The sequence below is a fragment of the Dreissena polymorpha genome, chromosome 11 (genome assembly GCF_020536995.1).
Source record: "Dreissena polymorpha isolate Duluth1 chromosome 11, UMN_Dpol_1.0, whole genome shotgun sequence".
Taxonomy (NCBI): Eukaryota; Metazoa; Mollusca; class Bivalvia; order Myida; family Dreissenidae; genus Dreissena; species Dreissena polymorpha.
Window position 1 is genome coordinate 48,307,264 of NC_068365.1, and position 20,429 is coordinate 48,327,692.

Sequence of the window (20,429 nt, forward strand, 5' to 3'; positions counted from 1 at the left end):
ATTGTCCAGGCATGTATTTACCAACCATTCGTAGACTAAAGTCTAAAAGAAAGCATATTATTTAAACTGTAATGTACTATCACTACTAAAAAGTTACATTTAGCATTGTATTTAACACCTGTAATTACAACACACTTTATTGAGAAACACTTGCTAATCAAAGAAATGCAACTATTAGCGTTTACATGTTAAAACTCTAACAGTGCTATATTTGGTTTCACCCTTTACCACTTAGTTACGTATTTTGACGCTCTTGTAGTCCCCTAGAAATTTTATTTCAATTAAATACCTTTCTTACAAGATTCAAGTTTTAAATGCTTCATTTCCAACCCATAGATACTGATGAGCAGCAAACAGCATAAAAAACTAACAGACTGCAAGTTACTCACAGGGTGTTCTTGTTTAATGCCGTTTGCACATAGTCATTTTCACTTCGCTTCTGAGAGGGTAACGATTAAGTTTATTTTTATCCCTTGCCAAAGGCGGAAGGATATTGTTTTGGCGTTGTCCTTCCGTCCGTCTTCTGTCCGTCCGGCACTTTTGTGTCCGGAGCCATATCTTGGAAGTGCTTCGGCCAATTTCATTGAAACTTGATATGAGTATATATATGGATAAGACGATGATGCACACCAAATGGCATTGTACACCATGCGTTAATAACGGAGTTATGGCCCTTTGTATCTTGAAAAAATGCTTACATCTGTGACAAAGCTCTAGTTTGGCGGGGGATATCAATTCAACAAATTTGCTTGTTTTTTCTTAAGTGTAAAAATTGGTTGGTAATACTGGCCCATGTTGTTTTAATTAACATCACTTTGTCTTTTGTAAGTTTTTCATAAACTCTTAAATGATTTCCTGTTCAGAAAATTTATTGTTGTTGTTGTCTAAGTTTATTTCCAATTGGCTGTACCGTTTCATATTATTATTTGCTTATTTGCTGTGCATTTTTATTTGAAGCAAATATGTAGTTTCTTAACCAGTTTGCAGTAAGTAGAATTTTATGCATTGACAATTTAGTTTATATACCTGTTTCATTAGGTAGAAACTATAGTTTATGCATTGACAATCTTTTATTTCTGTAATTTTTTGGAAATTCTTTTATTTTATAATCTGACTTCACAGCAACTTTCCCAAATTCAGTTTTTGTTTAAAAATTGTTTTGTGTTTAGACTTTTTGGCATACACAAATGACAGATATACATAAAATAATTAAGGGCAATATAATTCCTTGAAATTGTGCTTTAAGTTTAAGCATAAAAGTGTTGATGTTGATTAGAAATCTAGTCTTTACCAATACTGCTCACAAATTATGGGCTACATTATTATCAGTTCAGTGAATAAGGTTAACTTTAAATTTAAGCATCGCAGCGGGAAAATGGGGCATAACATGTGAACACGTAAAGTGCATATTGAAAAGTATATTGTGAATAACATGGGTGTCGCACTTTAGTACCTGGTTAAAATGTGCGTGTGTTTGTGTGTGTAATTATTATTATTGTGTATGTCATTTTATCACATGCCATACCCTGTTTCCCATGTAATATAACTGTTACGAATATTTTTATCTTACACATGTGTAATATACTTTTTAAGCGTTTTCATTGGCTTATTTTCGTTCGATTGATCAAGTGCATTTAATTATTTTTTTTGAAATGACGTTGCAACGTCAAATGGCGTCACGAAATGTAAACAACATTCAAAATTTATCATTATTTTTGCGTGAATATTTATTTAATTTGCTCATTTAAAAGCATGTGATAAAAAGATATGAAACTCGTTGTCATTTCATACCATATTTTATTAAATTTGTCCAGGAAATTCATTAGTAAGCTCGCCAAAGGCTCGCTTACTAACAAAATTCCTGAACTCATTTAATAAAATATGGTATGATATGACAACTCGTTCCAGATCCTATATATATATTTTATTTACAACATCAATTGAGTTACCTGGTAACTGATTTTTTTTGTACATTTATTTCACATTAATTGTAAGTTTATTCCCTTATCCCTGACTGATCATAAAATGTAAAGAAAGATAACTCTTCCTTAAATATTGTAAAATAATCATGCTCTCTGATCTCTTTTATATTTAGCCTTTTAATGAAAACAGTTGGTTAGTTGCACGTGTTTCCAGATGACTTGTCAAGTTTTATTTGGCATAAATTACCAGATTGTAATAAGGTGTAGTGGCGAACAGAGCTGTTGATACTTATAAATTTGTAAGTAACAAGTGTGAAATGTTTGATAGCGTGTTTGTGTTGTTTCTGTTTTGGTCAGACATGTGTGTGTATGTAAGTGTATTAATTAGAGTATGAGTAAACATGGACACAATATATATTGAGGTAGTTATTATGCAACAACATTATGTTCCCAAAATACTAAACATAAATATTGGAATAATCAAACTCCAGAAAAATAGCCATGAGAGAAATTCTGATTTAAATAAAGATACAATTTTAATATTGTTTTGAATAAAACATGTAGAGAATTTGTTTTTGTTTGAATATGACAAATATATACATGCAGTTGAACAAGTCTTAAATATTGAAGCAATTAATCCGATTGTCAGAGAAATTACCGTTAGAATTATGTATATAATTCCACCTAAACAATCACCAGTCAGGCATGTGGTAGGAAGAATCCGTTCGATTTAATACTTTGCTATTTATACAGTTAATAATTTAAATACAGATATATGTTTTATTGGGATTACAAATTAGTACATGCAAAAATCGCATTTATTCCATTTAAATATGTATACATATTGGTGTCAACAACGAACATGTCAATTATTTTCTTTATAATATTATTTAGAAATTAGTAGAATAAAGGTAAAGGTGATCATATATTGACTGATTTTGTAATGTTTCACCAGAAACACATAGTTATTACAATATGTGTAAATATTGTATTTTTAGCTCGACTATTATATATGAAATATATATAGTGGAGCTATCCTACTCACCCCGGCGTCAGCGTTCCGTTCTGTGCCGTTAGCGTGCAAATGTTAAAGTTTTCGTACTACCCCAATTATTTTCATTGTCCCTTGACATATTGCTTTCATATTTTGCATACTTGTTAACCAACATGACCCCAACCTATAAACAACAGCAGACAACTCTATCAAGCATTTTGTCATAATTATGGCCTCTTGTCCACTTAGAATACCGGTATGCAGCAAATGTTAAAGTTTTCGTACTACCTTATTTATTTTCATTGTCCCTTGACATATTGCTTTCATATTTTGCAAACTTGTTTACCAACATCACCCCAACCTATAAACAAGAACAGACAACTCTATCAAGCATTTTGTCATAATTATTTCCCCTTTTATACTTAGAATATGCATATTATTGATAAATCTATGTTAAAAGTTTGCGTACTACCCCAAATATTTCCTATGTCCTTGACATATTGCTTTTATATGTTTATACTTGTTAACCAACATGACCCCAACCTATAAACAAGAGCAGACCACTGTATCAAGCATTTGGACATAATAATGGCCCCTTTTACACTTAGATAATTGAACATTTTGCTTAAATTGCCATAACTTCTTTATTTATGATCACATTTTATTATTACTTTGACGAAACAACACTTACCTGAATACCACAATGGATTCCACCCAAATAATACCCCACGCCTACCCAGAATCCCTTCCCCCCCCCCCTAATCCCCCCAATTTTTTTTTTAACATCATCTAATAAATTACCTCACCCACATTATACCCCCCTCTCACCCCCTACCCCCCCCCCCCAATTTTTTTTTTAAACATCATCTACTTAATTACCACACCCCACATTATACCCCCCTCTCACCCCCCCCCCCCCAACTTATTTTTTTTTTCCTTTTTTTATTTTTGAAAGATTGTGTAATAAATTATTGAATATGAACAATTTCCCGATGATTGCTAACGTTATACTGTCAAGCACTCGAATAGTCGAGCGCGCTGTCCTCTGACAGCTCTTGTTATGATCTATGTTTAATAATTCGTTTTTAAATGTTTACATTATTCATTATATACAATATGTGGCAAGTGAAGTGCATATTTATTTATGTGTACCTACACTGATGCACATAGTTTGAACGTTGCAACGTCAGCGTGTCAGTCAATGTTGCCATAAAATGCATGTTGTAAAATACAATGCAAAAACCCATAGATAAAACATATGGTGGTAAACTCAAATGTTTTTGACAAACACTGTCTTTGAGACATGTCTTTTATTGTATCATTTAAAATGTTTACGGCACCAAACGCCAACACTTGGATGCAGATAATGTTTCAATGTTTGCATATATTTTATTGAAACCTTAATTCTGTTTATTGGTTTTAATAGTCAGTTAAATTTCCTTTACTAGCAGTAACTGATACATTCTGCAAAATAGAACATATTTGCATATGTATAAACGGTATACATAGCCTTGAAAACAGACAACTTTTTATTAGATATTCGTTTTTGGTTATGTATTCAGGTTTAAAATGACTCTATCAATATTTTCACAAATGTGTGCAGATGTTCGTATATTGTTTCATTTATTTATCTGTGATAATGCGTTTTGATGTATGATAACGTTTTTGTTTAGGAAGGTCTGTTGCCATTGTTCGATCATATACAATCATTTTAATTTGTTTCCTAACAAAAATCCACAAACGTTTGTATAAACTGCATGACACTGTATGGTTTAATTATTATAACCGTGTAATTATTCATGAAGACATTGTCATAAATGACTGAATAAAACTATTCTTTAATTTTTCACGTGTTGTGTGTCTTTTAAAATGAAATTTTCGACTTTAAACACTATCTTACCTGAAATGACAAGTACATTCATCTTTTAAAAGTAAATCGTTTGTAAACGGTGAGGCTCGTATATAAGGATTGTGAAGAGTCTATGCATTAAATGTCATCTTTTAACGATCCCTAAATTTAAAGTCAAATTACGAACATGATCATCATGTAGTTTTGTACCCTTGTAACCACATGTGGTTGCGCCCGCTTAGGATACCTCAGTAATGATTATCTAATAATTGGGAACACCCACATCGCCAGGTTATTGCGTCTTAGTTTATAGTCAATATACAAATATGATCATCTAGTTAGATATATATTATACTATATGGACACGATCATCTAGTAGTTGATTAGCCCCGCCACAACAGCTTATAGCAGACGCTTAGAATATGTAACTATAATGACATAACCATTTAGTACTCGGTAACTCCCCCCCCCCCCCCCCCCCCCCCCGTCCTCCAACAGTTACATCATTATGATCTTAGAGTCTCAGCTAAGTCACTATAAGAGCATGATCATCTAATAGTCCCATGTGTTTGCACCCGCCAAATCTATTTAGTGCAAGGAATTGATCACCTAGTTTTGCAACCCAATGTTATTCCGAGCATACACTTACTACAGCTATGTATCCACATAAACAGAAGTGGTGTTTATAAAAACATTTGTTATTAACAATTGCATGTTATGCATCGGGACTAAATCGATGAATTGAACTACATAACGTACTAGGAGACGGCACAGCATCAACTATTTCGCACATAGTTTAAGGTTGTATGTTTAAAGCCAGAATATTGTTTAGTGAAATATATTTTCCTTCATAAGAGCTGATGATATTTATAGCATGAAATGTAACCCAGCCAGAAAAATCCCCGACCATACTGCGGATCGAACACGGGACCTCCCGGGTCCAAATCAGGTAGACACTCTACCCCGCCGCTATAAAAGCTAGCTCATATAGCAAGCCAGTATAAGTTCTGATACCGACGTACCCTGCTACACATACCATCTCCAATTGTGAAATTCTTCCACGAATTTCCTATTGCCATGACATCAGTGGGACGTCTGACACACATGGTGTTATTTTACGTTGGGCGCCAATGAAACCCAGCCAGAATCAGTCCATGAAACGACATAAATCACCAACCATAAAAGATCTCAAGGGGGGATGGGGGTTGGTCAACAGTAAGAAGAGATATGGGCTGTCCACATATAATGCTAGTGCAAGGTGAACGTTAAAATGTTACAGTTAAATATATTTACAAATTTCATGCACGTTAATAACCATAAACCCATTCACTTGGTTAAAATGTGTATTAAAAACTGTTGTTGTTTTTCTACCTCACTTACAATAAATAATATTCCCACATTGACTGTACAACAATTTCAATTATATATACATATTTAAAAAAAAATTCGAAGGGTTTTCAATACATATATATTGCACACTCAATGGTGATAAGAAGCTTGATATTCTTGAAATACCGAATGCAATTCTAGTGAAAACCCTTATACATTGTTAAATACAATCACTCACCACCATAAACAACATATTTTTTCCACCACACAGTACTTTACTGTTGAAACACAGTGTTCCTCAATCCTCATGCGTGTCACTTGGTGAAGTCCTCCTGAAGTTCTGTATTGTGTAATCCAATTAAAATCTTAATCTTATGAATATTTGTAATATCTAAATTTTCATTTTAACTTATTTAATTATTTGAATTAATCCTAATTAATAAAGTTTTAATTAATTTCAATAAAAACATAACTATTGCATATTGTTTGAAATAACTATTGTATATTGTTTAAAATAACAATTGCATATTGTTAGAAATGCTTAAGGAATTGTGCAATCAAATATCACGCATTAAGCCCCAGTTTCACAAACTACACAGGTATACTTTTGTGCTAGGTGAGCTACAAAATTATTACATATTGGAAACTAGTTTGATGTACTATTTGAAGTAAGCTAAGAAAAAGAGTAGCACATTCCAATCTAAATTGTTTACCAAATCAAGAACGCAAACATAAGCAGTAGAAACTTCCAGAAAGTTCCATGACCAATGGATAACAGTTTTGACCTGAACAAATATAAAAAAGTAGGTAAATCAACGTACCACGTGAGACCACGTGGGATCACGTGGGAAACATATTTGGAAAAGTCTGATCAAATTTCAAAAAGTAGCCACCGAAAGAATATTTATGAGAATGCTGTGCGCGATTCAAGCACTGTATTTTCTGGATATTCTTTCAGGTGAGATGTTTTTACTTATTTATTTTCAAACCTAAATTATTGTGTGCTGCAAATAAATATATTCATACTGAAATTATTGTTTGCTACTTTAATTTGTTTCAGTTACATTCAATGTAGATTATTTGAGAAGGATGTTTGGCTGCACAATATCCGAATAAACATATACTGTGTATTTATGATAATTGCTATTTTAAAAGTATCATATTAGTAAAACTAATAATACTGTTTTCTCATAAATAAATAATTTCTTTTTTTATGATTTAATAAAACTATGTTAATGCCTGAAAACTGTATATATATATATATATATATATATATATATATATATATATATATATATATATATATATATATATAAACAAAAACGCTGTATCATTGTTTGCCAAAGCTTTCGGCCTCACGGTCTTCATCAGCGGCCATTTTTTATTTTCAGATGTTTTATTATCCAGATGTTTTATTATGCAGATAATAAAACATCTGAAAATAAAAAATGGCCGCTGATGAAGACCGTGAGGTCGAAAGCTTCGGCAAAAAATAATACAGCGTTTTTGTTTAAATACAACAATATTTGATATTTGTGCATGAAAATATTAATCTTGTTTTAATAAATTAACACTCTATTTTCTGGATATTCTTTCAGAGAATAAAATGGGCTGTTTATATTATCGACTTCTTTAATTATTTACATCTATTATGGATCAAAGAATATTAGCGCTTAATGCCAATTTCCATAAATCAAAGAACGATAGCATTTAATGCTAATAGAAATTGGAAATGCGGCAGAAACAATATTCATTAAAACCATAAATCGAAGAATGAATGGAACTATTAATTACTAAGAACTAAATAACTTATCGTACGTAAATGAAGATCCCGTTACCTATTATATTAAATGGAAATGATGAAAAACCTCAATGAACATTAAAATATATAATAAAGCACGTACGATAATTGTGTGCCGGCACAATGCGCAATATTTATGTACATGTATTAATGTGATCACTTAATTTTTTTGGTACCTTTCAATACGAACATCTGTTCAAATGATCCGCTGGTCCACTCCTGTCACTTGACAATCCTCACTGGGGATCGAACACGGGACCTCCCGGTTCCAAATCAGGCAGACACTCTACCGCGTCGCTATGAAAGCTAGCTCATATAGCAAGGCAGTAAAAGTTCTACGTAAACCGTTCCCTGCTACAGAAATAATTTATTTTCAGTGAGTATATATATTATTAAACAGTAACGGTACTGATGTTTATACGTATACGCTTGTTCAGAATGTAATTGCTTACAAGTGCCGTATGTAAATTTAGAGAACTACATGTACACATGTATTACTTTTGTTAACAGGTAATTACAGACACGTTTTACATAGGTGTTTGCTGCTGACATTACTTGCAGTAGCATTGTTGTTTACATGGTCAGACATATGTGGCGGTTGCAGTAGGTTCTTGTGGACACAGTCATCAATGCACACTGGTTCTATCAGCATACCATTTATTAACCCATTTATGCCTAGTGGACTCTCCCATCCTTCTAAATTGGATCAATTTATTTCCAAAATAAGGGATGTCTAGTATATTTATTTCTACATTTAGAATATTTCTTACAGAAATTCCTTTAAGCAAACAGCTCAGACCCAGATGAGACGCCGCATGATGCGGCGTCTCATCTGGGTCTACGCTGTTTGCCAAGGCCTTTTTTCTAGACGCTCTAGGCATAAATGGGTTAAACAACAAAGATAAAAGAAGAAGTTTTACAAATTCATTTGCATTAAATGAATACGTGAAACAAGCGTTCAGTTGGGTTAGTATTAAGTTCGGAGAAATGCACTGAATTTGAACGTTGTAATTTAGTGTTTTGAAAACTAAACATGCATGTATCCAAGGGTCTCTGGATGTTACTGCAGACCATCTCAAGACGTTTGGCGCAACATTGGCTTTGAGATGAAGACCATGTGCAGACAAGAAATGGATAGTGACGTCTATAATTGTAAGCTGAAATTTGTTGATGGTGGGCAACTAAAAATATAAATATATTAAGTGAAAACACACGAGTAAAATATTTGAGAACAACGTAACATTTTATTTCAATTGAATGGTATAAGTTTACTGAGAAATCGTAATAGCTTGTCCTTATATGTAAAAAAAATACAGCGCCATCTAATGCGTGTACCGCCGTGTGACGTCATTTTACTATGACATTATAATTCGGTAAAATATCGGTAAAAAAGCTGTTAAAAATACCAAAATATTCTCTCAATCCTTATCAAAACTTATGCAACTGTGCAAGATTGTGTGAATGATACCGTCTTTTGTTATAAAAGAGAACTTACTTACCAGTAGATATGCCATTGCTCGGATATTTGTGTATTAAATAACGTGGGGAAAAAATGTAAACAATCGGCGAAGAAACTAAGAAGTCATGTGGCACATGTCTGGCATATTCAGGATAACGTCTGGATCTGGATCTGGATGGGCACGTCGAAGAAACCAATTCTGGCTTTTCCTCGAAAGTGTTGGAGTGCGCGATTGTTACACTATTGCTGCATGTTTTAATACACTTTCTTTGAAAATGTCAATTGTTGAAGAGTTCACTATGTCATTACTAAGTTTATTCCAATCTATTACAGTCTTAACAAAGAATGAATTTTTAAAGAGGATAGTTTTGCTGGGATGGTTTCAAAGCACTTGGAGTTATTGTTCACAAGGTTACACACTATGTTATGATGGATATAGTCCTCGTATTGTTTAGCCCTTATGGTTCGTTTAGGCCTTAGTGGCTTTAGGTTGCGTTCAATGGGAATGGCCGGTACGTGCCCTTCCGCCACCTTGTACAATAGCGTCAACCTTTGGGCGCGCCGTCTGTCTTGGAGTGGAGAGAGTTCCAACTTGTGGAGCATTTCGGTGACGCAGCCAGGCTGTCTGGAGCGGTAGTCTCTTGTGATGAACCTTGCGGCTGATCGCTGGACACCCTCTAGGCGGTCAATGTCTGTTTGGTGGAAATGGGTCCCAAACAACACTGGCATATTCTAGTTTGGAGCGGACTAGTGCTAGGAAGGCATTTTTGCGGCATTCTTAAGGGCAGTGACTGAGGTTTCTTCTTAGGAATTCAAGGGTGGAGTTAGCCCTCTTTGTTATGTTGGTGATAAAAGTTTTCCATTCCATGTCTTCAGATAAGGTGATTCCAAAGTAGAGATTTTCTTGTACTCTTTTGAGGATTTCTTTGTTGATATTGTAGAAGTAGCTGGATTTGTGTTTTGAGCTTAGAGGGTAACATTTCTTGCCGTTAAATTCCACCCCCACTCGTTGGCCCATTTGTGAAGGTTATCTAGGTCATTTTGCAGAATTTCATGATCTTTAAATGTGTTAACATTTCGATACGTCGCACCCACCGATACGCAGTACTCGAAGGATAAATTATAAAGTACTGGTTACATTTCTTCATGCAATCAATATGATGTTGAGTTAATATCCTTCCATATGCATGCTTAGCTTGCAATAATCTATAGATTAAGTTTATTCGTTTCATCCACAGTTTTATTTCGTTATACCAGAGATCTACGTCTCTGGTTATATCCGGTAAACCTAATAACTAAAATAACAATTTGTGTAACTTTGTCGGCTTAAATTTTGGTTACAGTTAGCAAAGCGATACTGGTGTTCAATTAAAATCATGCATAAATTATAAACAAAATTAATTCAACAAACGAACCAATACTCTAAGCTGATACAGTAACAAAACATTTGGTACAGTTTGTAATGGTGTTTAATAAAGTTTGAAGAAAACGTCTTATTAAAGATACTTAGTAAGGCCGAATTAGCCCGGTGTATTTGAATCCGATTTCATCTGGAGCCGATTTATCACGGTCTTATTGTCAAGACCGAATAAACCATGGGGCCAATTCGACTCGCTACAGTACACGTTACCTCAATAAATCGTCTGCTGATCCAGGTTATATCACACTAATTCTGATTCCCATAGGGTCCCATTATAAAACTGACAAATTTTACAGCATTTTTCTTGCCTTTCCGACGTATCCATTTTTCGAACCTGGTATCATTTTATAGATGGACCTGTCCTCTTCCGATAATTGCAATCAAAAACATACCGTCTCTCAACTTCTATAAAAGTAAACCGCTGTCGAATGAACCTACCGAAGAAAAACGCGTTTCGGAAACCTAATTTCGACAAAAGCCCCACACAATAGAAAACACACCCTCAAAAGTTCATCTTTACGTTAGCTTCCAATCCAAGGCATCAAAGTACTCTAGACACATACAGGATATTACAAATAACCACAAAAGACATGTCTCACATTGTTAAATGGCTTTTATTCAAGAAGAGAAATGGAACTCTTTAGAAAAAGGCCACCGAGGGATACACAATGATTTAGTGTAATGTAACCTCGAGAGTGTTTACCGCCCCCTTGTGCATTCTATACATAGAGGGTGACGTCACTACGTTATTGCAATGCCCCATTGTGTACACACCGGTCTTACTGACAATAACGTAGTGACGTCAACATCTATGTATAGAATGTTACCGCCCGGCCACATCCGTAATCATCCGGTCGCCTCCGCTTACGTGAATTAATTCTATATATGGATATAGCCGCCCAGCATCAGCAGCTATTTACCCATGACTCAAGAAGCATCTCATTATAGCATACTTTGACCGTCGTCACAGGTACGGAACGGTGTTATTTTAACATTTACAACATAACTAGGCAAAGATAAACAAATTATATACGTAATACACGTTTATTAAGAGTTTATAAGTGATAAATGCAGATATTTCCACAGGCACTTGAACACATATTTTTGTCCTTTGTTGTTTTTCTTTCTAACACATTTTGTTTGCATTATTAATGTTTCAAAATTGTTTGTTAAAAAAAATTGTATGTGTGTTGATTGTCTTTTACGAATATGACTGTTGTCTTAAAATTAACTGCTTATTTGCATCTCAGTCTAAATGAATTGTGCTGACTTTACAGTATAGAAGGTCAACTGATCATTTATTTGCATTTTCATAAAATATAAATATAAAAAAATATTAGATCTAGTTTGTGAAGCTTGACTCATGTTTGTGCCCTTTAAAAAAAAAACATCTGGAAAATACTGGTGTAAATTTGAAAAAAACAACTTTGTTTGAATACCCTTAAATTATAGCTGCAATTTCAAGCTGTTTGTGTTTTTTATGGAAAGATATTGAATTATGGTGTTGTCTTGTGCTGTGGGGGAAACGCTTTCTGTGCTGTATACATGTGAGTCACGTTCTGAGAAAACTGGGCATAATGCAGTCCGCACAGGCTTATCAGGGACGACACTTTCAGCTTAAAAAAGATTTTCAGTAAGAATGGACTTCCTTTTAACGAAAAATACCATGAAAGCGAAAAGTGTCGTCCCTGATTGTCTGTGCGGACTGCACAGGCTAATCTAGGACGAAACTTTACGCACTTGCATTAAGCCCAATTTCCTCAGAACAAGACACATGTATGCATACATGTTGACCACCAACCAAACAGTTAAACTCACATGTGTTAGAAAAGACCTCGAGTCTCCAAGTTGAGAAACAGGTATACCAATCAGTGCGCTAACTGGACAGCCTGGTTAAACGCAAAGAATGTTTGCTACATTGTATTTTTATACCTGCTGCATAGAGTTCAACCTTATACATCTATATATGCTACCTTATAATTGGTGCAACAATACGAAGTTAATAATTTGTCTGTCTTTTTCATGGTTCCTAAAGCCATTGTAACAGTGTAGCTACATAAAGTTATACATAACTCTCATATAAGACCAAATGAAGCATACATAAGCTGAAATGCAACATATTTACAGAGCTTTATTCCTTAGGAATTATCCAATCAGTTTAACGCATCAAAAATTAGTTAGGACTAAAAAACTGCAATTAAAAGCTGCCTTTCAATGATATGAAGAAGAGGGGGTATATTGTTTTGCACGTCAGTCGGTCAGTCGGTCCGTTGGTCTGTCCGTCAGTCGGTCCGTCCACCAAATGGTTTCCGGATGATAACTCAAGAACGCTTACGCCTAGGATCATGAAACTTCATAGGTACATTGATCATGACTCGCAGATGACCCCTATTGATTTTCATGTCACTAGGTCAAAGGTCAAGCTCACGGTGACTAGAACCAGTAAAATGGTTTCCGGATGATAACTTAAGAACAGTTAGTTTAGTTTAAACCTATTTATTTTAGCTCGATTGCGTCGAAAGCCTTAGGCTTATATAAATGCTCTCGAGTCCGTTTCCTGGGCCTAGAACCAGTACTTGGTGTCTTTGTGGGAGATCTTAAGAACGCTCCCACGGTGGGGATCGAACCCGTGACCTCCCGGTCGCAAGGCGGACACCATATCCATTACACCACGGCGACCTTTTAAGAATTTTAAGAAATATTAAGAACAGTTACATGTACGCCTAGGATCATGAAACTTAATAGGTACATTGATCATGACTTGCAGATGACCCCTATGGATTTTCAGGTCACTAGGTCAAAGGTCAAGGTCACGGTGACTCGACACAGATAATTGGTTTCCAGATGATAACTCAAGAACGCTTACGCCTAGGATCATGAAAGTTCAAATGTATATTGATCATGACTCGCAGATGACCCCTATTGATTTTCAGGTCACTAGGTCAAAGGTCAAGGTCACAGTGACTCAAACCAGTAAAATGGTTCGGATGATAACTCAAGAACGCCTGCGCCTAGGATTATGAAACTTCATATGTACATTGATCATGACTCGCAGATGACCCCTATTGATTTTCAGGTCACTAGGTCAAAGGTCAAGGTGACTGGAACCAGTAAAATGGTTTCCGGATGATAACTCAAGAACGCTTACGCCTAGGATCATGAAACTTCATAGGTACATTGATCATGACTCGCAGATGACCCCTATTGATTTTCAGGTCACTAGGTCAAAGGTCAAGGTCATGGTGACTTGACACAGTAGAATGGTTTCCGGATGATAACTCAAGAAAGCTTACGCCTAGGATCATGAAACTTCATAGGTACATTGATCATGACTCGCAGATGACCCCCATTGATTTTCAGGTCTATAGGTCAAAGGTCAAGGTCACAGTGACAAAAATCGTACTCACACAATGGCTGCCACTACAACTGACATATTTTTAAATGACATGTACAGCCTTTTAGTTGAGTTTATAGAACTCACAAATACAAAAATCACCTTGAAATTTGATTTTACCACACTAAACTGTTACGGATATTCATGGATAATTTTAGAAATCAAAAGTATGAGTTCCAGGGACTCATAGGTTTTAAATCAATGGGTCCCAGAGAAAAAGTATGGGTCCCATCTATGAGTAGAAGAAAAACATAGTGGATCAGGGTATTTCAACACAGTGTTTGAGATTGGCCCCAATTTCCTCAGGACAGGTGTCCTAAATGGTTTTTTTTTCTGGACATTTGTCGTAAATCATGAAAAAACTTTCAGATAGTTTTGTTATCATATAGTTAATACAAAAAAAGTCAAAACTAAATCCAATAACATTTTACATCAAATAACACTTAACTATAGACTTAGGAGAGTTCAATTATTCATGGCCAAAACAATTTCCTAAACACAGCTCTTTTCCATGCCTCTAAGGCCACTTCAAAAGAGGTCCTTTAGCCTTGCCACTAATATTTATCCATGTCCTGAGTGTATGGGTTTAGCCTGTTTCTTAAGGCTTTAGAGTTTGATTTTTTCACCGAAAATCCCCATTCACAGCCTGTTTACTGGACACGTGATGGTAAAACTGACCAATTTAAGAGGTTAGGAAATTTATCAATATACAACTTTATTATCAAGTGCCACAATGTAAAGTTAGTTGCAATAATCCAATTCCCAGCTATTGACCTTTCGGATAACTGGACATGTGTACTCATAAAAGCTAAAAGCATTCAAGGACAACTAAATGTAAAGAGAGAATTTCAATGATACAATTAATAGCGAGGTCTCTCTCCTGATGTGTAAGCAAAGACAAAGATAACAGAGACTTGCAGGTCGGTTCTTAGGGTATATCGAGCACTGGCGAGTTCTCACACGTTATGGGATTACGCAAGACTTGAAGAAAAATCTGGACGACGCCATTTTGATTGCGAAACCGGTAAAAGCTTCAAACTTAATAATGAGTTTAAAGCGATTACCATGTTGACATTGCCTGAATATGTTATATTTCAATTGCTGGGTAATGTTTTCACCAGACCAATTAAGAAAACAATCAACATCATTGGAGGTTACGGTAAGAATCGTTACAAACATTGCTGTATTTTTACGCTATTCTCGGAAAACTCGCGTTTTACTGCAATGTCAGTAAACTTGTGACAAACTTTACTAAGAAAATATGCTCAGGATGTTATTGAATTTGACATCTTTATTAAAGTACTGATTCGGTTTAATGACTGTCCACTTTTTTATAGTGATATTCTGATAGATAATAAAATTACACCAGATTTTATTTACCTTATTTTTCCGATGCATTTGCTTTTAAATTTAAACTCTTCATAGTTTTAGCAACTACCCGGTAAAACTTCGAATATAAACTGTGGATCACGTCATATGTGGTATCATTTTAAAGTGCAGATTGGGTTTTGTGTCTGCCCATATTTTCATTGTGATATTCGATTAAATAATGAAGTTGTGCAAGTTTTAATTTTACCATATTTTCCACATATTTGCCAATCTCTTGCACGACGGTTACATTACATTCACCTCTGTGTTGGGCTCAGAACGGACTATTGTTATGAAAGCGTCTCATTTATGTCATGATCATTCCAAGCGTTCATCATTGAGGTTACAGAATACTAAACAATCTCTTGCACGACGGTTACATTGCATTCACTGCATTAAAGAAAACCATCTCATACCATGATATCTTATATCAGTCTTCAAATTCATATTATAAAATTGATATGTTTTTTTTTATGTTAAGAAACCAACATACATACACACGTCGAAGCGATTCCTAACGTCACTCAAAAAAAATATGTTCAATTGTTTACATTTGTGAAGTGCGTGGAATGATTCCATCTGCGTAAATGGGCAATAAATTAGTTCCAAAGAGTTGCATTAAAACTCGCAAGTTTTTGCACGATTTATCTTACATTTAAAAGTCTTATTTCTTAATTTAATGCATGCCATCTTAAATATCCAATCAAATATACGTTGAATGCGTTTGTTCGGTTTTATCTATTTTATGGACAAAATGGAGGGCTGAGCCTTTCGCAGAGTTGTATGTGAGAGCAAGGAACGACAACTCTGCGTGGAGATTGCATATTTGCTTTCAGCCATTTTGGTTTTCCTTAAAAACATGCATATTTCCAGTGGCATAAGCTAAAAAAGGGTGCATTGCATCATATAATCACATTTATATTTTTCTAAAGTGCTAATTGTAATTTATTAAATCCCATATTTTCATTGTGATATTCCTTTGCATATGAAATTTACACCTAATTTTATTTTCCCAATTTTGGGGGTGCATGCTGTAACCAAAAGTTGTTTCTATCCAAACTCTTCAAAGTTCTAGCGACTAAAACTGACAACATGTACTATGGATCATATCATCAATGGTATCATTTTAAAGTGCAGACTGAGTTTTAAGGCTGCCCTTCTTTTCATTTTGATATTCCTTTAAATAATGAAATTATTCAAGTTTTCATTTGTTCAGTTTTTCAGGTATTTGCATTCAGTCGTTTTATTTTTCCGCCTTGCATATTTTGCATGACCAAAGCTGAAAAAGGGTGCATTGAATCCCATTATAACTTATATTTTTTTAAAGTGCTAATTGTAATTTATTAAGTCCCATATTTTCATTGTGATATTCCTTTGCATAAGAAATTTACACCAGATTTTATTTTCCCAATTTTGGGAGTGCATGCTTTAAGCCAAAAATTGTTTCTATCCAAACTCTTCAGAGCTCTAGCGACTAAAACTGACAACATGTACTATGGATCTTAATGAATGGTATCATTTTAAAGTGCAGACTGAGTTTTAAGGCTGCCCTTCTTTTCATTTTGATATTCGTTTAATTAATGAAATTATCCAAGTTTTCATTTGTCCGGTTTTCAGGTTGCATTCAGTCGTTTTGATTTTCCGCAAAAACCTTGCGTATTGTGCATGACCAAAGCTTAAAAAGGATGCATTGCATCATATCATTACTTATATTTTTTTTAAGTGCTAATTGTAATTTATTAAGTCACATATTTTCATTGTGATATTCTTTTGCATAAGAAAATTACAACATATTTTATTTAACGTCAAATATAAACTATGGATCGCATCAAATATGGTATCAATTTAGAATGCCAATTGAGTTTTATGTCTGCCCAAATTTTCATTTTGACATTCCTTTAAATAATGAAAATTATCCTGTTTTTCAGATATTTGCATACAGTCGTTTCGATTTTCCGCAAAAAAAACTTTATATTTTGAGTGACTATAGCTAAAAAAGGGTGCATTGCTTCATATAATAACTGATATTTTCTACAGTGCTGATTGTACTTTATTTAGCTCCACAGTGTCATAGTGATATTCCTTTGCATTAAACACCGCATTGAATGAAGACAAAGCAACTAAGTGTGGTTTGTCATCGTCAACAACCGAACCAGGCTCAGCTGCCGTTGAATTCTGTCAAGTTGAGATCGCTGTGCCTATCAGGGTTGAGTGTTACATACTTAAAGAAGTGATCCAAAGCCATGTATAGCCAATATGCACGCAAGACCTGGAAATGCTCTGTTTACATTCAGATCAAAGCAATGGCAAAAAATATATAAGTATGAAAGTATGTGTTAATGAAGCAGGACACACTATTGTGTATGTATGTTAATTGTTAGGAAGTTGCTCAGGATCATTTTTTGTGGGAACACATTTCTAGTGATTATCTTTTTGCCAATTAGCTCACCTAAGCACAGTGTGCTATTGGTGAGCTCTTGTCATCAACCTTTATCCATCATGTGCAGTGTGTTGTGGGGCGTCAAATTTTGCCTTGTTAACACGCTTGAGGCCACATAAATTGTCCAATCTTCATGAAATTTGGAGAGAACATTTGTCCCAATGATATCTTGGACAAGTCAAAAAACGGTTCTGGTTTATTGTCTCTCATCATGAAACTTGGTCAGAAGATGTGTCCCAATGATATCTTGGGCAAGTTAAAAAATGGTTATGGTTGGTTGAAAAACATTGGCACCAGGGGGTGGGGCATTTTCCCTTTATGTCTATAAATGGCTATAGATAAACCTTTTTAACACTCTAGAGGCCACATTTATTGTCTCGTCTTCATGAAACTTGGTCAAACAATGTGTCCCAATGATTTCTCGGACAAGTTCGAAAATGGTTCCGGTTGTTTTAAAAACATGGCCAGGGGGCGGGGCATTTTTCCTTATATGGCTATGGTAATACATGTCAACACTCTTAAGTCATATTTATAGTCCAATCACCATGATGAAAAATTCTTATGTGATTATGGTTTTTCTTCAGCAATATTAATACCCTGCCTCATACGATAATGGCTCTTATGCATTAGCTTACATGTTTGTTGCCTGCATAACTGCAGAATATTAGCTGTTTTCTTCCAATATGTTATTTGTAATATCAACAACTTGCTTAATATGTGTTATGTTTGATAAATTGCATAATTTTTGTTATGCCAGGTGTATTGATATTTGTTCATGAAATATGAAGTTTTTATGAAATATCTTTAAACTGTAAAAACTATGTTCATGCATACTTTTATTGCACCAACTAAAATTGTTACTACAGAGGTTTATGAAAGACTGTATCACATAAATGGTTGCATAGGCTCCTCTGTAGAAGCCGGGACACATTTCATTTACTTTATCATAAAGTACATATTACGGTAAGAGGATATACTTTTTTACAACATGCGGAATCTATAGGTTCTTTTCATTAACTTATGCATTCTGGGCACTCATACACATCTGGCTGAGTAATGTCTAGAACAAATTCACTATCACACTGTTCATCATAATCGGTTTACCTAGAAGTTATCCAGATTTAAATCCTCATCATCCCAGATTTAAATCCTTGTCATCCCATGACACAAAATCCGTCTAAGACATGGTTAAGAGACACGGAAAAGTGACTAAATAACTGGATCGATATGCTTTATAGTTAATGTTAATGATTAATGATTAATCAGGTCTGAAGATTTCTATACATATACCCTAGCTGGTAATGTTAAAATTGGTAAAATTGTGCATTGAATTTGGCGGTAATTAAAGAGAACAATGAACACAAACATTCGATTAGAGCAGACCATCAATAGATGTTCTACATAAGAACAAAATTTTGTTCAGACCTTTATTCATATTATACTACAGGTAAATGGCATTCGGATTTGTCAAATTTAAACACTGCAATTAAAATGAAAAACAAAAATCTAATAAAACAACCAATTATTAGTTGTTTCTCGTAAGATTCGGATACCTTTAATAATATACTTTACCGTATTTCAAAAGCATCCTTAAATACCGATAATCATTGTTTTAATTGCGAAAAAAACAAAACGGCATGTAATTTATTTTAATTATTATTTAATTGACACATTACAGTTGTGTGATAATGCCGCATACATTCATATTTAAATAATATTTGTTCATAAACCAAATAAAAACTAGAACGCGAAAGCGTGTTTCCGAAATGTTGATAAACCTGTTAACTACCGTGGCAACCGACCAATAGTTGCGCGCTAATCTCGCCAAAACCCGCGACGTGCGAGAGTTTACCGATATTTGGCGATCTGCTTATCTCTGTTATCTACGTCTCTGGTGTAAGAGTTTTCTATTCAAAACTCCAACAGAAATTGAGTAATGCTTATACGTAGATACATATAACCCTATCGTATGTATTGATCGATGGATGCATACATGTTCCAATTCTATCCATTATCCATAATCCAGTTGCGTTTACATCACAGACTCTAGATGAGATCAATATACGCTCCGTGTTTACATTAAACGTCAAACATTCAAATTCGGAGGATTTTTCAAATTACTTATTTTATTATGCCCATTTGCGAATTAAACAAAACGTTTACAGTTATGCAAAATCAGTTCAAAGATAATTTTTTTAAAGCTTTACGCTTGAAATAAATGTTTTGTCAATATTACGCATGAAATGCACAATTTCCACGAGGATTACATCAGTTTTCTAAGTAACTAGCCACAATTTCATCATGGAGGTGTAAAACGTAGCGTCAGATCAGAATGGTAGGTCTAACAAAGCAAACAAACTGCCACAAAACCAAACACTTATGTTAATTACGTCACGCTTCGTCTGCATAATTTTAATTCAGGTAATGACTGCCTACGATTGCTGTTTCTCACT

At 34.5% G+C, this 20,429-nt stretch overlaps 2 protein-coding genes across 4 annotated transcripts in view; both read left to right on the forward strand.

Annotated features, from left to right (window-relative positions):
* LOC127851848 (uncharacterized) overlaps positions 1-20,429 on the forward strand; it is a 425,589-nt gene that overhangs the window by 100,347 nt on the left and 304,813 nt on the right. The window lies entirely within an intron of this gene.
* LOC127851823 (zinc finger protein 260-like) overlaps positions 11,493-20,429 on the forward strand; it is a 78,780-nt gene continuing 69,843 nt past the window's right edge. For both annotated transcript variants that reach the window (XM_052385750.1, XM_052385749.1), the window contains exon 1: positions 11,493-11,744. The gene's annotated coding sequence lies outside the window, so the exon portion shown is untranslated. The remainder of the gene's footprint in view (positions 11,745-20,429) is intronic.